This window comes from Panthera pardus, unplaced genomic scaffold, assembly GCF_024362965.1.
Source record: "Panthera pardus isolate Hobbes unplaced genomic scaffold, ASM2436296v1 HiC_scaffold_10, whole genome shotgun sequence".
In the NCBI taxonomy this organism is placed as follows: Eukaryota; Metazoa; Chordata; class Mammalia; order Carnivora; family Felidae; genus Panthera; species Panthera pardus.
In genome coordinates, this window is record NW_026526655.1 from 45,097,726 (window position 1) to 45,117,224 (window position 19,499).

Here is a 19,499-nt window from a genome sequence, read left to right on the forward strand (position 1 = left end):
GTAGAAGTAGGGGAACTGGTCAGATTTTGGATATTTTGGAAAGAAAGCCAACAGAATATGTTGACAGGTTGGGTGTGTGTTACAGAAGAAATAAAAAGAATCGTGGGTTCCATAAAGGTTTATGGCATAAGCCACTAGAAAGAAGGATGGAGTCATGATATACTGAGATGGGCAAGTCCATGAGAGAAGCAGATCTGAGGAGAAAGATCAGGAGTCTGTCTGGACATATTAACTTTAGGATGCCTATTACATATTCAAGCGGAATTAGAGAGTAGTCAGATTTATAAATCTAGAGGTTGGAAAAGAAGTCTGGGTAGGGTGATTAATGATCATGGTTTGCCTGGGACTGAGGAGGTTCATGGAACATGGAATTTCTGGTTCTAAAACCAAGAAAATCCCAGGGCAAACTGGTGTGAATTTTTATCCTAGGTCTGGGGTATAGATGTGAATGTGTGAGTCTTTTTGGCATATAGAAGATCCCACTTACATGAAGTATCTAGAGTCAAATTTATAGAATCACAAATTGAAATGGTGATTACCAGGGGCTGGAAAGAGGAGAAATGGGGATTTGCTAATCAATAGGAAAAAAGTTTCAGCAAAGCAAGATGAATTAAGTTCTAGAGATCTGCTATACAACATTGTACCTATAATCAACACTACCGTGTTTAGCACTTAACAATGGATCTCACTTTTCATGTTCTCACCACAATAAAAATAAATAAATAAAAATTTAAAAAGAAGTTCATACTGATTTCCCCTTCATGCCTTTCCAAGTTTCTACTTCAGCTAATTTTACCACCACCTGGCCAGGAACAAAAGCCCCAAATCTGGTGTCCATCTTCCGTTACTTCTACCTAGCCCTCACTCTACACATTTAATCAGTTGGCTAATATAAAACATTTCTCAAATATACCTCCTCCACTCCATTCCCATTGCCATTTCTTCAGTTTAGGTTCCTACCATCACACATGAACCAATATAGTAACTTTCTTACTAGAAATCCTACTTGACTCTCCTCTTATGCCAGGGATGCCTGGGTGGCTCAGTTGGTTAAGTGTCCGACTTGGGCTCAGGTCATGATCTTGTGGTCCGTGAGTTCAAGACCTGTGTTGGTCTCTGTGCTAACAGCTCAGAGCCTGGAGCCTGCTTTGGATTCTGTGTCTCCCTCTCTCTCTGCCCCTCCCCTACCCCTGCTTGGCGCTCTCTCTCTCTCTCTCTCTCAAAAATAAATAAACATTAAAAAAAACACAAAAACCAAACCTCTTATGGCATATAAAATCCTTCATAATTTAGCCCCTCTTCCTATTCTGGCTTCATCTCCCCAGTCCTAATCCATTCCATTACACCCTTATTGTATCAATAACAAACTATTAGCAGATACCCAGGTTTGCCAGGCCCTTTCATACCTCCCTGTGTTTGTCATGTCGTTACATCTGCCATTATGCTATTCTCTGTGGCAAAGTCCTATTCCTCTATCTTGACTCAACTAAAAATGGTTCTTTTTTTTTTTTTTAATTTATTTTTGAGACAGAGAGAGACAGAGTGTGAGTAGGGGAGGGGCAGAGAGAGAGGGAGACACAGAATCCGAAGCAGGCTCCAGGCTCTGAGCTGTCAGCACAGACCACGGGGCTTGAACTCAGAAACTGCGAGATCATGACCTGAGCCAAAGTTGGAGGCTCAACTGACTGAGTCGCCCAGGTGCCCCTAAAAATAGCTCTTATTCATGAATGTTTTCTTGATCTGTCTATTGGTAGAATGAGACCTTTTAATCCATGCTTACTGTTTTCATAGCACTTGTTACAGTGCAGTACAAAGACTAGTTTTCATGTCTACTCCCCATTAGACTGAAGATATCTGAGGGCAGGATCTATGTTTTATTATCCTTGTGTCTCATGTACTTAACAGAGCACCTGACCCAATGTAGGTATTCTGTGAATGGTTGCAAAGTGAATGAAACTCATCTATATTTCCTAATTTCTTCTCATCAAAATTTCTTAAACAGAAAAAAAGGAGGGAGAATTCTAGAGATTCACTTTTGTCCTCACCTAGCCTGTGATATGAGGGTTCAAAGGACTGTGGAATCCAAAAGGTGAAGAGAGATGGTATGTGGTATGCTTTTGGCAAATTAAAATATTTGTGAGGCTCAAGATTAAAAGGATGTAGAGAGCCTAGTTTAGCCTTTGTTTTTGCCTTGCTATTTCAACAGGAAGTAAGTAAGTTGCCAAATGCTGAAGAAGAGAAGTTAGCAAATTACAGGGAAGGAAAGAAGAGGCAACGAAACATGGTTCAAAATCCTCATGTGCACCCTGCTCCTGGCTTGTTCTATCAGGATCCCTGCTTTTTTTCATCAGATAGTTGGAGTGTACTGAGTCATGTGAAGATTACAGAACCAGTTCCATGGCCACTTCACACAAATCTTTATACTTTCTTCCTTAAAGTCCATGCAGTTAAAGAAAAGTGCTTACTCTTCCTGTCTTACTATTCACATTGGAATGAACTCAAAAATAATTTCCAGGCGACAGCTGTTAATAATTACAGAGAAAGCATTTTATGACTGCACAGCCAGAGCATGTTTTGTGTCTTAGACAATGACGTGGTAGCTAACAGCTTCTTCCCCTACTTTCCCATTTTAATTTTCTTACCTTCAGTTGCATTTCTTTCTATGACAGACACCACACCTATCCCACTAACCATCACATGTTCTTTTCTTGTTAGCTAAAGTCTCCACCAAGTCCAATTCAGACTCTGATCTTTGGTCTCTGAGCTGTTGACTAGTTTGTCATTAGCTGTCTAGGACTTAGCAGGTCAGTCTGAAATTCAGAAGATATACAATTGTCTATAAAATTGTCTATTGTGCCCCCTCGATTCTGTGGGGTGTCTTGAAAATAAGTTATCTGGGTATATGTCATTAAATATACTCGAATTGTGCCTCTGGTGGTCTGTCCTGTATTTTTGTTTGAAGGAATAAAGAAAACAAATATTTAGTTGTCTCCTTTGTGTCAGAAAATATGTTAAGCATGTCCATATATCCTAACTTATCAAGCTTCATAAAAAAGGCATTATTATCAGATTGTACAGATACAGAAAACAGCACAGATACAGAAACACAACTAGACAGAAACACAACCAAGGGCTAAGAACCTGGCCTGGCTGCTGTCAAAACCCATGCCTCTTACAACATACGTATCAAGCTGTAAGCTCATGGTGATTTGCCAGGAAGGAAGAAATGGCTGGAGATGTGACTGCCTCATCCTACCCCTTGTCCCTGTCTTCATTCTCAGCCTTCAGTTTTGTGGCCACCAGAGTATGGCATCTCTACTGACACTTTGGCATTTGATGACCTGTGCCTGCTCTTTTACTCTTTGGTTGCTTCAATTTTTAAATCCTGGAAGAGAAGAATGTTCAATAGTGTCATAGTATCAGAAAACAGAACTTAGATTGGCTCTAGGCTCTGCTGCTTCTTCAAGGCATGAACTTTAATAAGTTCTCAATCTCCTTGGGACTCAGTTTCTTTATATGTAGAATGAGTAGATTGAATTAGATGGTTTAAGGCTACTTCATCCTCTGTTAATAATTTTTTCTGAAAATAATTTTTAACCCTAATTGAGAGTTCATGAAATTTTCATGTTAGGATGCAGAAATTATTTAAGCTTTCATGAAGGAAATTAAAAATATATACTTTCACTGAGGAAATTGAGGCTCCAGAAGTTTATGTAACTTATCCAAAGTCACAGAACTAACAGGTGATTGATCTTAGATTTGAACCAAGATAGTTACTGGAATATATGGTAAAACCTTAAAACAGCCCCCAAGTTCTTCATGAACATGATGTGTCTTCCTCTCCAAACTTAACTCTCCCGCTCCAATTTTGTATTCTAGTAGCTGAAGTGTTTGTCGTTTCTCCATGGGCAGGTGTGTACAGGGTTTTAATGTTTCCCAGCAATCTGGGCCTTTGTTTACGTTCATAAGTTCCTTCTGTGGTATCTCTATACTTCCTTTTACCACCCAGCTAGTTCCTATTTGTTCCTTCACAGCTTAGTTCAAATTTCCCAGTTGGGGTAAATGGTCCTCTTCCTTTCTGCCATAGCACATTGTGCATATTTTCATCTTCAAATGTACTGCACTTTCTTAAATGTATATGCTTTGTCTGTCTTCTCCATTAAATCATTAGCTGTTGGCAAGAATGCGCCTTGTTCTATTCATCTTTGTTCTTTGTCCCAGCTTCTATCATGTGCTCAAGAAATATTATTTGAACAAAACTGAATGGAATGATCCCAAAAACGGGGCTTTACCCTTGTATTTCTCAAGATATTTTCTGAGTGTGATTATATTCACATCATCATTTCACAAATAGGGAAATGCAGGCTCAAAATTCTGCCCATGATCAGTCTTCTGGGAAGAGTTATCTATGCACATTTTCCTAATGCCTTATTTGCCTTTCACAGTTAAGTTCTCTTCAACCTACCGTGCCACTCCAGCTGTTCTGGCTTAGATTTCAATGGTGGCCATATTGTAAAATCTGAAATATGGCTCCAGTCTTCCCCTAACTTGCATTCCTTGACTGATCACTTTCTCCACTTGAAAGTCTCTCCTTCCTTGGCTTCTGTAATATACAACACAGTGTAATACACACTCTAGTGTTCTTTCTGCCCCACGTGGCTAACCCTCTCTTTCCCCTTTGGTGGTGCCTCCTCCTCTACTTAGCAGTTGGAGTTTCCTCAAAAATCAGTCTTGGATCCTTGTTTCTTTCTGAGTCTACATCCTTTCCTATGATGGCTCATCCACTCCCACAATGTATAAAGAAATACTATGTATACACCAGCAACTCAGAGACTGGTTTCTCCAACATCGATTTCCCTTCTCAGCTACCAAATCATATATACATTTATTTGCTGTCCCCTCTTGGTCGCCTCTCATGCATCTTGATTTAAACATAGCAAAATCCAGACTCATTTTCTTATCCTTCAAACATACTCTTTATCTAGTATTCTCAGTCTCTCATCCTCATCTTCCCAATTGTTCATGACAGAAATGCTGATGTTACCCTTGACTATTGTACTTTTTGTAAGCATGTGTTGATACCACCTTGTAGGTGAATCTTGAGTCTGTCCATTTCTCAACCTTGAATCTGCCACTCTTCAGGCTCAACTGCCACTATCTCTTGGCTGGACTACAGCAATAGCTTCCCAACTGGATCTTTACTCCTACCCACTCCTGCCATCATCTTGTTTTTTCATTTCCTCCAATCCTTTCTACTCATAAATCACTAGAGTTTTCTTTTCAAAATGAAATTGTAATCATGTTGTAGCCCTCCTTTACACTTTAAAATGTTCCACATTTCTCTCAAGGTAAAACAGAAAATTCTAACATGGCCTATAATGGCTCTGCATAATCAGCTCTCACTTTTCCATTTCTCCAAACTCTTCCCATTTGGACCCTAATCACAATCATAGCTATACCATTATTTGTTTGCTCCTTTTTAATTTTTTAAAAAACATCTTTCCCTCTAAAATGTAAATTCTATGAGACCAGTGTCCAAGCCTGTTCTGTTGATCCCTGAATCATAGAAACCTAGGACAATAGGTGTGCAAAAGATAGTCAATAAATATTTGTTGAATAAATGAATGGATCCATTAATTAACAATAACTTCTTTTGGTACATAAAAATAGGCCATTGGGGCACCTGGGTGGCCCAGTCAGTTAAACATCTGACTTCAGCTCAGGTCATGATCTTGTGGTTCCTGGGTTTGAGCCCTGCATCTGGCCCTGTGCTGACAGTGCAGAGCCTGGAGCCTGCTTCAGATTCTGTGTCTCCTTCCTTCTCTGTTTCTCTCCCACTTATGAGCACGCACACGTGTACACACACACACTCTCTCTCTCTCTCTCTCTCTCTCAGAAATAATAAATAAACATTAAAAATTAAAAAAAAACCCAGATCAACCTTGAGGGATCCCATTCTGGGCAATTCTCCCAAGTCAAGCATTCTTAAGAATTCTTATTTTAAGAATTAGATTCAGCCATATTATATTCCATATTATTAACTTTTCTATCATTTGTTTATTAGTGCATAGCATTCAACTATATGCCAAACACGAGGCTAACAGAAGTAAAAGTATAACAAGTACAGTCAGCAAAAAAGACCTGTAAGTATATAGGAAACTGTTTTTAGTGTTTTAGAACAAAATTTACTAGTCTGAGTATCAGTGTGCTGGGATGTCTTTCTGAGGTTTGAAAGATTATTGCTGTGCCTACCGCTTGGGAGGAGGTGAGTCTGCCCAATTTTTTCTGCTGTGTCATGATGTTTGGACTACAATCAGGCTGCATATGCCCTAAGTGGCTCTGCTGAGTGTTAGTCCATTTTTATTGTGACGATGCTAAGAAACTAGTCCAATACTTTTAGGAAAGCATTGTTATTTTGATTATTGTCTTCAGCTTGGCTGTCTTGGCTGTCTCCCATGGATTTTTTGTTATACTGTAAGTCCCAGTTTAATATTGTAAGGAATCTGACCTGTATTTTTGTGAAGCCAATTATTTCCTCATGCCTGAGGCAGTATAAGCTTACAGAACTCAGCTCAAGAAAGAGTGAAAGGTAGCCAATAGTAGTCATGGACTAAATTCCTTCTTGGTCATTACTTAGCTCACCACTATTGAGCTTTCTTCATTAGGTAATCCTAAACAGGAGATGGCACGAATGCCTCACATGACTGTGACTCAGCATTTTCAGTGAGTGTGCACCACTACCCTATTGAAAGGAAGTGGGAGTATTATGCTAAGTGAAATAAGTCAGGCAGAGAAAGACAGATACCGTATGTTTTCACTCATGTGGATCCTGAGAAACTTAACAGAAGACCATGGGGGAGGGGAAGGGGGAAAAAAGTTACAGAGAGGGAAGGAGTCAAACCATAAGAGACTCTTAAATACTGAGAACAAACTGAGGGTTGATGGGGGGGAGAGAGGGGAAAGTGGGTGATGGGCATTGAGGAGGGCACCTGTTGGGATGAGCACTGGGTGTTGTATGGAAACCAATGTGACAATGAATTATATATTTAAAAAAAGAAAAGAAAAGAAAAGAAAAGAAAAGAAAAGAAAAGAAAAGAAAAGAAAAGAAAAGAGAAAAGAAAGGAAGTGAATGGCCAGGGTTGTCTTGATGGGTAGGAGAGTATCAGGGTTTTATATATATATATATATATATATATATATATATATATATATATATAAAATAGACTATCTCAGTCTCTAATATATATATATAGTAGACTCTAATATATATATATAGTAGACTCTGATATATATATATCATATATATCATATGTGTATATATATATATATATATATATATATATATATATATATAGTAGACTATCTCGGTCTCTAATATATATATTAGAGAGAGAGGGCACAAGTGAGCAAGGCTCAGAGAGAGAGAGAGAGGAAAAAGAAGAGGGAGAGAGAAAAGTGGGGCTCACCTGAAGCGGGACTCAAACTCATGAACTGTGAGATTATGACCTGAGCTAAAGTCAGATGCTTAACCGACTGAGCCACTCAGGTACCCATCAGGGCATGTATATTTAACTAAAAGTGATTATATGTCAAAATTTTTAGAACTGTCAGGAATTCACAGGATTCGGTTATTATTTGTACACTGTTTTTTGTGTTTTTTTTTTTCTTCCCAGAGATATATATCAGTACCCTGGTGCTAAATTATTACCGACGAGCTAGCAAATGGCAGGCATGAAAAATATCTAGGGTTACATGTTTAGCTATAATTTTATTTATTTTAATTACTAAATCTTTTACATGCAGGAAATCAGTACAGTTTGCTTCTGAATATATGAAAACTTGTGATGTTAGCACAGCATTAATGTTTTATTATACTAAGAATATTTACTGGGAAGTTGGCTCTCCTAGGCTTCCATAAACATTGTGGGTTTTTGTAGGTTGAACAAAATATGTAGCATTAAAGTACTGCAAATTCCTAGACTGAAATCTAAGGCAAAGTTCAAATTGTTTATTCTTTTTTCTTGGCAGACTGTGTGTGTTTCTATTCAACTACAATGTTGATCCTGTCCAGGACTCTCCTTTAAATGCTGCTTTACTAAAATCTTTATTTAAATCTGATTTGAATTGTTAGAAGGTTTTCTGGGAGGAAAATTAAGAGACCATACCATGCTAACTTTTAATAAACATTTTCCAGAATCACCAGTTAATATTACTTAATTGAGAAAAAGGCTTGATAACTAAAATATTCAGTGACTGAGATAGTCTACTTAATTATGCCTTCTAGATAAATTTCTAAGTATTGTAGTTCTCCGAGCTTACGCCCACATTATTGAAATCTTGGTAAAATAAACATTTGCCCTTTTCTATATTGTGTGGGTAGTTTAGAGCTGACACAGTGGAATCTTTAATTCATGGCTGAACTCCTGAAATCAGCCCTGACTAATTAACAAACACTTCTGACCCAGGCTGTATGGTTGTGTGCATGTGTATAATGTAGACCTTGGGTGACATTATTGCGCTTTCTGCATAGCTCAGCCTGATGTTAGAACTCCAGGTGCACTAAACCACATGTAGTGAAAAGAGAAACCATGTTCCGGTGGTGGTGCTTGTTGTTTTTGTTTTGTTTTGTTTTGTTTTGTTTTGTTTTGTTTTTTTAACATTTTCCGGTGTCTATTTTGGCCACATCTCCAGTGGGAAAAGCACTGCTTGCAAGGTTAGTCCAGGAGCCATTGCCACAAATCTTCCCTTTCTTCCTTTTGGGGCACTCATGCCAAAAAGGCTCAAGATAAAAGAGGTTTTCAGTATTTTGTGTGTGTGGGTGGGTGCGTGTGTGTGTTTCTTGTTCCTTTGGTCAAGGAATGGAAATTTATGAGAGAGAGACTACTAAATGAGACCATAACTGTGGCAAGTGCTGAGTGTGCTCATGGGTGGCAGGAAGGGATCTGAGGAGCAGGAGAAGGGTGGGTGGTTGAAATGAGAGAGGAGGCTGGGAGAGTTCCAGAGTTCTCCAAGGTTAAGAACCTTCTCCATGGTTGAGGAAAAGGAGCAAAATTGTAGGGGAAAGAACATTTTGAGAGAAAAGGAATAGCTGGAAGATTTTACCTGATAAACTGTGTCACCCTTGGAATAACGACACGGTCATCAGAAATGAAGGAGAAGGCTGTGGAGAGATGGCAAGGAACAGCTGAAGCTGAAAGGCTGAGTGTTGATGAAAGAGGGTTAAAAGACAACCAGGAAGGATACCAAAGGCCTTGCAGTGGTTAGCAGGACACTAGGACTTAGTAATAATGAGCCAGAGGCAGGAGGGGACACATATTCCATATTTAAGGTAAAGATTATAAAATTACCGATACAGAGTCCATACAAAAGTAACTATTCAGAATGAACAGGAAAATTACAACAAATAACAATAATTTACATTTGGTATTTGACAAAAACATATGATCAAAGGAACTGATTGCCCGCACTCCTCTTAAGGCTTGGAAAGAAACTTTACAAGAGAAAGGCTTAAGGCTTCAAGCTTCATTAGCCTCATGGCCATAAGGCTATAAATGTCACTAAAGTAAATACAGCACAGCATTGCATTTCAAATAGTATCTCAAAGGAGATATGTGGAAGATGATGGATGCCTGTACCATACTGACTTCAAAATGTTCAGAATGTACTCAGAACAGCTCTAACTTCTTATAACTTATAATGTTTTATAAAATTTAAATAAGACCATGCATAAGAAGATGCTTTAAAAATTTGTAAAGTTCTTTCCCAATTTAGGTATTTATTTTTTTACTTTCTGAAAAACCCATTATATCTCAATTATTTATCAAATTTATCTAGGACATCAATGAGCCTGTTTATTTTTACCCTGCACAAGCTCCTTAGAATTTTGTTTTATAATTACTCTGCAGTAGTAACTCTCATTTTTTTCTAAAACTGTTCTTTCAGCTTCTATGTTTCATGTTTGAGAAAATAACAGTGTTTTAGTCACCATTTAAAAATGATTTATGCTTTCATCTTTCCAGACTAAAGTTCTAATCTTTGCTATCATTTTCTTTTGGTAAGTCCTTAATTCCTTTGATAATTTACGGTTCTCATCTTTGTGCTTTCTCAAGACTAATCCTTCTATTTGTTAAGGTGCCTGGCCAGAACTGAAACAAATGTGGAACGGAAAAAAGTGCCACAGTTTTATAAATCATTCATGTGTGCGTGTGTGTTTTCCAATTCTCTTGCTGTATAAGCCTAGCATTTGACTGATTGCTGGCAATAATTGGCAGATTTGTTTCAGTTTGGTATCTCTTTTAGATTCCCTTCAGTAGTAGTTAGTTGGGATCATAGGAGAAATTTGATCAGGATAATCCAGGATGCAGAGAAAGTTTGGAATAGAGAGCAAAAGTATTCCATGTAAAGGGAGAATTGATGAACAAAGCATATCGAAATTAAGAAATGGGACTACAATCTGAAAGAAACATTTGGGAGACCATTGAATGGCAAGTATGGCCACAGAACAGGGAGCAGTAGTTAACTGACAAGATAAGAGGTTATGGTCTAGCGGACAAGCAGGAAATTGCGGCTGCTCTAAGTTGATATAATGGAGGTGGAGCTGTACCTTGTAATTAGATCAAAGGTTTTTCATTTGATGAGTGGCCAGTGTGGGATGGAGTAGGAGTCCAGCATGATCAAATAGAAAGAACTTGTGTGGTAGAGATTAGAGTAGTTCCCAGCCCTGTCTTCCTGTGACAATCACCTTTTAAAACATGTTGACGCCCTGGTGTCATAAGCCAATGGAATTAGAATGTGGAAGTGGACCTAGGCATTGGCACATTTTGAAAAATTATCAGGTGACGCTGGCATGCATTGAGAATTGAGAGCTATGGGTGGGAGCGCTGGTTCTAAACTGGAGAAGGTTTTATAATCCTATTGGTGTAGGTAGCCTTACTCCTTACCAATTAAATTAGAAGTTTTAGGAGTGGGATCTAGGCATCATCAGATTTTAAAACTCCCTGGGTGTTTCCAATGCACAACCAAATTTAAGAACTGTTGAGTTAGAGGGATTGTATCGTGTGATCTACTGTGCATTACTGATACAATGAAATTATGTTGTGTAATAGCCCTCGTGTATTAAGATCATACTTGCAGCCTTGAAGTTTAAGGCACAGAAAAGAATCCAGGTACTGCTGTTTGACTTTGTTCTGATTCTTCAGTGCGCCCTTCTAATTTAATGGAATTAGAATAACAAAATTTTGAAAACCAGAGGAGACCTTAGAGAAGTAACCCAGATCCCTCCTTTTCTACATGAGGAGTAAGAGTCCCAGAAAGGGTAGTACAATTGTTCATGATCACTTGGGTAGTTAATGACAGGGTGGATCCTCTGGCTCAAATATATTCAATCTTCTTCCACGATGCTGGCTACATTAAAGCACTTAGTTCTGAAATGCTAAGTGCTAGAAGGGATATGATTTAATTTATAAAATCTAGAAAGTAGATGAAAAAGCTTATTGTGCACCTGTCCACAAAACTTTAGAACACTAGAAGTAAAAGCTACCCTTGAAGCATAAAAAAAAAAAAAATTTCAAAACAAGTAAATTAAATTAATAAACTAGGTTTAAAAAAACTTAATCCCCAACATGGCATTTGTAAAGTTACTGGCCGTGAGAATCCTTCAAGCCATAGAGACAGTTACTGGATGGTCACTCTGTTTATTTAGAAGGCTAGAATTTGGAGGCACTTTAGACTTGGAACCCAAATACTTGGGTTTCCTAAGGTTATATCCTAAACCATAAAAAAAAAAAGTTTTGCAATCAGTACCTAGACCCTCAATCATGTGGCTTTCATGTGTTTCCATATCCTCTGAGTTTGTCCAATTCCTGAACTAATCCTAACCTTGGAGAAATCAGAACAAAAGCAAATCTCTTTGGGGCATAAAGTTAATTGCATCTGTTTTATATTCTGTTTGTTAAATGTGCTCACTTTCTTGTGCATTTGTGGACTTAAGTTCCAGTATACAATCTTTGCAAAAAATACAGTGGTCCCTCTCCCCACCTCCCTCAGGTGATATCCTTTGGTTGGTGCTCTGTCTCCAGCTTTCCTGGCTGATATCTCTGTCACTGACTATGGTGAAAACACTGGGGCATGCTGATGAAGCCTAAAAGTAACTTGAAGGAAGGCAAATGAATACATTAGATCATAGAACTGGGATTCAGAAAGGTCTCCATGGACTGAAATGAATGGCAAGTGTCTAAGCAGATACAATTCAGTGGGGAGAGAAGAGTGCAAGTCTCTGTACTTGGACATATTACATGGTACAGAAGGGAAGAGTACTCTTTCCTTTAAAGCACTTGAAGGGCTGTTATTGAAGGGTTTCTAAGCCTAAGGCCCATAGACCATCATACACCTTGGGCAATGCCCCAGAAATTGCCCATAAGCCATATTTTCTGGGGATGGAGTCTGTAATGTTGATTAAATGCTCAAAATAAGAAAAAAACAAAACAGATTAGACCTAAAGGTTTTAACTGGAAAAAATAAAAGGAAGCTACAAACAGATTTTATCTCCATGTGAGAAAGAAATTTCTCTGTTAAAGTTGTCCAAAGACAGATGAGCTATCATGGGAAGTTTCAAATTTCCAGAACATTTGGCAAGACTATCATAGAGAGGATTTAAGCAACAGATGGATACTTGAAATGTGTTATTATGTTTCTGTAAAACAAACAACTGTGTACATGGAGAGAATGCCTGAATACAACTAACACGAAGGCTGGTGGAGTCAGGAAGCCTCAGGAGCATTGAGGCCCTAGACCACAAAGGCTATGGAATTGTGGGTAATGGGGCTGTCTTCTCTAGGCAGATCCTGGGTCACAGATTGTTCCACCAAAAAGCACCCTGATGGTTTTGTTTTGCTTCTGAGGGAGGACTAGAGGGAGGACTTATTCTATAATGAGTTCATTTATGGTGTCTGATAGACAAAATGCCTATCAACTGTTACTATGAGGAGGTCGATCGAGAAATAAAGTGTGAAGGTATAGTAGTTCTGATTATGGGCTGTGAAGTTAGGCTGACTGCATTTCATTTCTGCCTATTTACTAGCTGTGTATGACTTTGCAGAAGTTATATAGGCACTCTGTGCTTCCTTTCTTCATATGTAAAGTAAAAACAATAGTAGTACCTACAACCTACATGTAGGTAGGAGAATCAAATAAACATAAAAGTCATGTAAAGAATTAAAAAGGGTGATCAAGGGGCACCTGGGTGCCCCAGTTGGTTAAGCATCTCTCTCTTGATTTCCATTCAGGTAGTGATCTCACAGTTCAGGAGTTCAAGCTCCACATCTGGCTATGAGATAAGCTTGGAGCCTGCTTGGGATTTTCTCTCTCTCTCTCTCTCTGCCCCTCCCCTGCTTATGCTCTTTCTCTCTCTCTCTCAAAATAAGTAAACATTTAAAAAGTGGTGATCAAAATTGTTAGGTATATTATTGTTATTTTTTCTGGTTATTGGTTGAAGATATTTGAATTTTATTTAAACTGTCATTTATTTGCTGTGTGATATAAGGAAAACTCCTTACCTCTCTGGCTTCATGTTTCCACCTATAAAATAGTGACTACCTTTATTTTGGACAAAGACAATGTCTTACTAAGGTAGCAGAGTACAACAATAATTTTACAAATTTATGTTTGTATTAGAATATTAATTCTTAATTTGGAGGCAATGCTTTAGATTAGGTTTTGAAATCACGAGCAAGATATACTGATCTACTCCATTATCAAGCTTTGTTCAAGTCTCTCCCATGTATGAGTCTGCTGTCTCTAGAACTCAATGCAGAACTTTTAATTTGGAATATCTGAGAGAGATTTTTTTTTTTTTTTTTTTTTGGATCTGTAGATTTCAAGTGCTTCATAGCAATTCGCTCCCATCCAGAGCTGGGATTCCCAGACCCAGCAAGGAGCTCTGCCTCCTCAGCAGTCAGAACCCTGGACGCTTCCTAACATGACTGACTCTTCACTGCTGGAATGTTTTTGCAACAGGGACTGCCTGTTGCAAAATTGGCTAGAGAGGTTCATCATGCTTTTTAGTCTATTTATAAAGTGGTTTTTTGTTTGTTGGTTTTAAAGTGAGCCCTTATATGTATTTATGTGTAAGCCTGTATAATCTTTCGTTAATAACTGATGAAGCCCGATAAAAAGGGTGATAGGTTTTTGCTTTTAAATTTAGCTTCAAATGCTAAGTGAGTAGTGGAGTAAACACACATCAGTATAGCTTTTTTGTTTTGGACTCTACTAATTCTGGGTTTGTGATAATTGACTGGACCTATGTGTACATTTCTAAGTCAGTCATCTTCTTTATAACAGAAATTAATATCATGGTCAAACTTTTAAAGACTTAAAAGAATAGCTCTGAAGCACCTTTAAGTACTTTATAAGCAACTACTGAAATGTTCATTATAAATTACTCTTATCTATTCATCACATCTTTTCTTGAGAGGAATTAGAGACTTGAGAAGTTGACAAGACCAACCTTCAACTCTGAGTTCTTGGCATTCTTTGAAAAAATGATTTTATCAGGTTTTTATCTTCAGCCCGAGATTCTGGTTTTGCTTTTTGTTTTTCCCCCTCCTTCTTCACTAGCCTATTCTCCTTTCAGTTTATTACTCATGCAAAGTATATGACAGCTAGTTTACACTGATTTGCAGATATCATATTTTCCTCAGGCAGTTTAGCTTCTTTTGGGGGTATCTTGGAATCTGATTTCTATTTGTTGAGTTAAAAGTAAGAGAATCAAGAAGGAAAGAGCCCCTCATATGCCTTTCCTTCATTACAAGGAAACATTTCTGGGAAAGCCTTCCCAAATCATACCAGACTTGAGCTATACAAGAAAGTCCTTCTTAGTCCTGAACCCCATCCCCTTCTCTCTCAACCCATAAGCTCACTGAACCTCTGTTTCCTCTGGTATATATTCTATTTCTCCTCAAAAGGGCCCCACAGTTTAAAATTTTGCTCTATGAACTTTTCCTTTCCCAAAATGAACGAACTATTTGGACACCATTTCTCATCTTGTAGTCAAGAATAGAGGTGCTGTGACTTCAGTCAAATTCTTAGATGCAAACTTTTAAATATTGAAGCAATTTGAATTTAGGACTAAAGTCCAGTCTTCAGATAACTATAAAGTCAGGGAGAATGAGCCCCTCCCCTTCTCTTGCACACCTGAACATCTAGTCATATTGACTCTAGTCACATCCCCTGATCACATCCCCATGATTTTGCCTGCCCTGGAAGGTCTCTCCCCTCCCTCACAGATCCCAGCTCCACATGTGAGGGATCTTCAAGGCCTTTTCTTTTGGACTCAGCTCAGCCTTACCCATCCCCCCACCCCTCTGAAAACAGTCCTGTATGCTGTCCTCACAACACTTTGGTAGGTCCTCCCCTTACCACCACCTACCTGTATTCTCATATAGTCACCTTGCTTCACGCAGAATCTGGTTCCCTGATTTGATCCTTCACCCCCATGTAGTGTCCTCCAGAGCAGAGACATTTCTGGATTATTGCATCTAACACAGTACACGGCTAGATATACCATGTCTTGAATATAAATTTGTGGCATGAATACATTTGTGGCATGACTGAGAGAATTATAAGCATCAGACCATTCTATAAAAAATAAAAATTAGTGAAGATTCCAGAAATTATAAATTTAGAGAGGTCATTGTTAGGCAATTACACTGAAATAAAAGGGAAAGTTAAGATTATTTAAAGTAAGGACAACATACAATTTTATTTAACATTTCTATATGTCAATAAATAACTTAGATACCTAGTCAGAATTAATACAAAATATAAATAGTAAACAATATTTTTAAGCAGATGCAGTTTTTTTACTTTTAAATAGACAGAATATCTCATAATAGGCCTTAAAAATGCTATCTGGTAGAGATTTTTCTTGATTTTCACTCAGCTATGTGACAAGAATTGTCATGGCTTTTGAAAATAGTTCCTTTTGAAACATTACCTCTGATCTGAAACAAAAGAAAGCATATTTTTTTTCTTTTTTGAAAATTTTTATTTATTTTTAAAATTTATTTATTGTTTAATTTGCATCCAAGTTAGTTAGCATATAGTGCAACAATGATTTCAGGAGTAGATTCCTTAATGACACCCATTTAGCCCATCCTCCCTCCCACAACCCCTCCAGCAGCCCTCTGTTTGTTCTCTATATATGAGTCTCTTATGTTTTGTCCCCCTCCCTGTTGTTATATTCTTTTTGCTTCCCTTCCCTTATGTTCATCTGTTTTGTATTTTAAATTCCTCATATGAGGGAAGTCATATGATACTTGTTTTTCTCTAATTTCGCTTAGCATAATACCCTCCAGTTCCATCCACATAGTTGCAAATGGCAAGATTTCATTCTTTTTGATTGTCGAGTAATACTCCATTGTGTACATATATACCACTTCTTCTTTATCCATTCATCGGTTGATGGCCATTTGGGCTCTTTCCATTCTTTGGCTATTGTCGATAGTGCTGCTATAAACATTGAGGTGCATGTGCCCCTTCAAAACAGCACACTTGTATCCCGTGGATAAATGCCTAGTAGTGCAATTGCTGGGTTGTAGGGTAGTTCTATTTTTAGTTTTTTGAGGAACCTCCATACTGTTTTCCAGAATGGCTGCACCAGCTTGCATTTCCACCAACAATGCAAAAGAGATCCCCTTTCTCCTCATCCTTGCCAACATCTGTTGTTGCCTGAGTTGTTAATTTTAGCCATTCTGACAAGTGTGAGGTGGTATCTCATTGTGGTATTCCCCTGATGAGTGATGTGGAGTATTTTTTCCTGTGTCAGTTGGCCATCTGGATGTCTTCTTTGGAGAAGTGTCTATTCATGTCTTTTGCCCATTTCTTCACTCAATTATTTGTTTTGTGGGTGTTGAGTTTGATAAGTTCTTTATAGATTTTGGATACTAATCATTTATCTGATATTTGCAATTATCTTCTCCCATTCTGTCGGTTGCCTTTTAGTTTTGCTGATTGTTTCCTTGGCTGTGCAGAAGCTTTTTATTTATTTTGATGAGGTCCCAATAGTTTATTTTTGCTTTTGTTTCCCTTACTTCTGGAGACGTGTTGAGTAAGAAGTTGCTGCGGCCGAGATCAAAGAATTTTTTACTTGCTTTCTCTTCAAGAATTTTGATAGCTTCCTGTCTTATATTGAGGTCTTTCATCCATTTTGGGTTTATTTTTGTGTATGGTGTAAGAAAGTGGTCCAGGTTCATTCTTCTGCATGTCACTGTCCAGTTTTCCCAGCACCACTTGCTGAAGAGACTGTCTTTATTCCATTGGATATTCTTTCCTGCTTTGTCAAAGATTAGTTGGCCATTCGTTTGTGGGTCCTTTTCTGGGTTCTCTATTTTGTTCCATTGATCTGAGTGTCTGTTCTTGTGCCAGTACCATACTGTCTTGATGATTACAGCTTTGCAGTACAGCTTGAAGTCTGGGATTATGATGTCTCCAGCTTGGGTTTTCTTTTTCAAGATTGCTTTGGCTTTTCAGGGTCTTTTCTGGTTTCATGCAAATTTTAGGATTGTTTGTTCTAGCCTGTGAAGAACGCTGGTGTTATTTTGATAGGGATTGCAAAAGAAAGCATTGTAGATTGACATTGGTGAAATAAATTTTTATTTTCAGGAAGATCATAGGAATACAATTAATTTATACTTGAAAAGACAAGAGTAAAATAAACATGAACTTACAGTTGGCTCTTGAACATCAAGGGGGTTAGGGGCTTTGACACCTGCACAGTCAAAAATCTGTATATAATTTTTGACTCCTCCACAACTTAACTACTAATAGCCTACTGCTGACTGGAAGCCTCACTGATAACATAAAGAGCAATTAACACACATTTTGTATGTTATATGTATTACATACTGTATTCCTACAATCAAGTAAGCTAGAGAAAAGAAAATCATAAAAAGAAAAAGCATTTGCTGTACTAGCCTGTATTTATTGAAAAATATTCACGTATAAGTGGACTCATGCAGTTCAAACCTGTGTTGTTCAAGAGTCAACTGTACGGTAAAACACTAATTGTGACCAAGACTGATTAGAATTGGTGAACTGCTTGAATCAATAAAATATTTAATCATTATGTTGTACACCTGAAACTAATATAACATATCATAATTTTACTTCAATAATAAAAATTTAAAAATAAAATAAAATAAATATTTACATAGGAATGCAGATACAGACAGGACCTGGGTCTAGGTTAACATGTGTTCTATTGGAGGGCCTGCTTTAAGGAATATAGGAAGATAATCAGCAGCTCTGTGGGTTAGGCAACGTTGCACTGAGTCACCTCCCCGTAGAAATGTTTCCACTGGCATATATTCACTCCAAACTTTTATACAGTTTACACATTCAAAGAGAAAATGCCCTTGAAATTGTGTTGACTCTATTAATTTCCTTAATATGCAAAAGGAAAGATTTAAATTTAGCCCATATGTGAATTACCCCAAATTGTCAGCGGCAAGATTGAATTAATGAGAATTTGGTCATTTGAAAAGTTAAATGTGGGGGCGCCTGTGGCTCAATCGATTAAGCGTCTGACTTCAGCTCAGGTCATGATCTCACAGTTTGTGGGTTCGAGTGTGACCTTGGTCTCCACACTGATAGTGCAGAACCTTCTTGGGATACTCTGTCTCCCTCTTTCTCTGCCCCCCCTGCACTCACACTTTCTCTCTCCCTCTCTCTCAAAAATAAATAAATAAGTCTTTTAAAAAAGTTAAATGAGTGTATGAGTGGGGGGAGGATACTTGAAAACCTAACTTTCCATTTCATTCAAAATGTAAGTTTATGTAAAATGATTTTTAATCCATATATAGAGATAGATAGGAGTGCTAGAGTATGGAATTTTAATTCCAAGGGAAATTCTTCAAAAATTGTAAGTTCTGATCAGTAACTCCATCAAGTCACAAGGTGCTTCCTCATTGTCAGCATTCCTGTCACAGGACTCCTTGCTCTGCAGTCCTCAGTAGTGCATGCGGACATGTGCCTGGCTTAATAACTTGGCACACTGACGTCAAAGTGGAATAAAAAGAAAGTATCCTCCACTCACGTGTGTTTGGATTTGAAGAGGACACATACGCCTTTTTCAGCTATGATATTTATAAATGGTGTAACATGGGTAGGGTTTGAGAAAAATAGGTGAGGAGAAAGAAAAGAAAAATGAAGGATGTACATCCTCTGGGAGGAAGAAGGAGTAGATGAAGTGCGGAGAGGGTAATGACACAGGGAGGGCCTTACTTTGCCTCACAACTTAAGGACTGCACCGGCTTTTGAAACTACTGTTGTATGTTGAGTGTAGCTGATATTGCCGCCTCTCGATCTGGCCAATCTGCGCTTCTCATCTTCAACATTCTCTTACAAGAGTGTTTGATTCGAAGAGCCATGGTGGGCAGGGAACTTCCTGCCCTGAGTTCTGTTAGGGAAAGTGTGGAATTTATTGTGAGTCCCACCCACCCTCC

The 19,499-nt window shown here is 38.1% G+C and overlaps 1 long non-coding RNA gene across 2 annotated transcripts; it reads left to right on the plus strand.

Annotated features, from left to right (window-relative positions):
• Positions 1 to 10,202: 10,202 nt before the first annotated feature.
• Positions 10,203 to 13,442, plus strand: LOC128777024 (uncharacterized). Of its 2 annotated transcripts, none has more exons than XR_008422171.1 (3): positions 10,203 to 10,835; positions 12,046 to 12,228; positions 13,288 to 13,442. It is a non-coding gene; the product is annotated as an uncharacterized LOC128777024 (long non-coding RNA). The 2 variants fall into 2 exon arrangements; XR_008422172.1 differs by having other exon boundaries at positions 12,078 to 12,228.
• Positions 13,443 to 19,499: the final 6,057 nt, after the last annotated feature.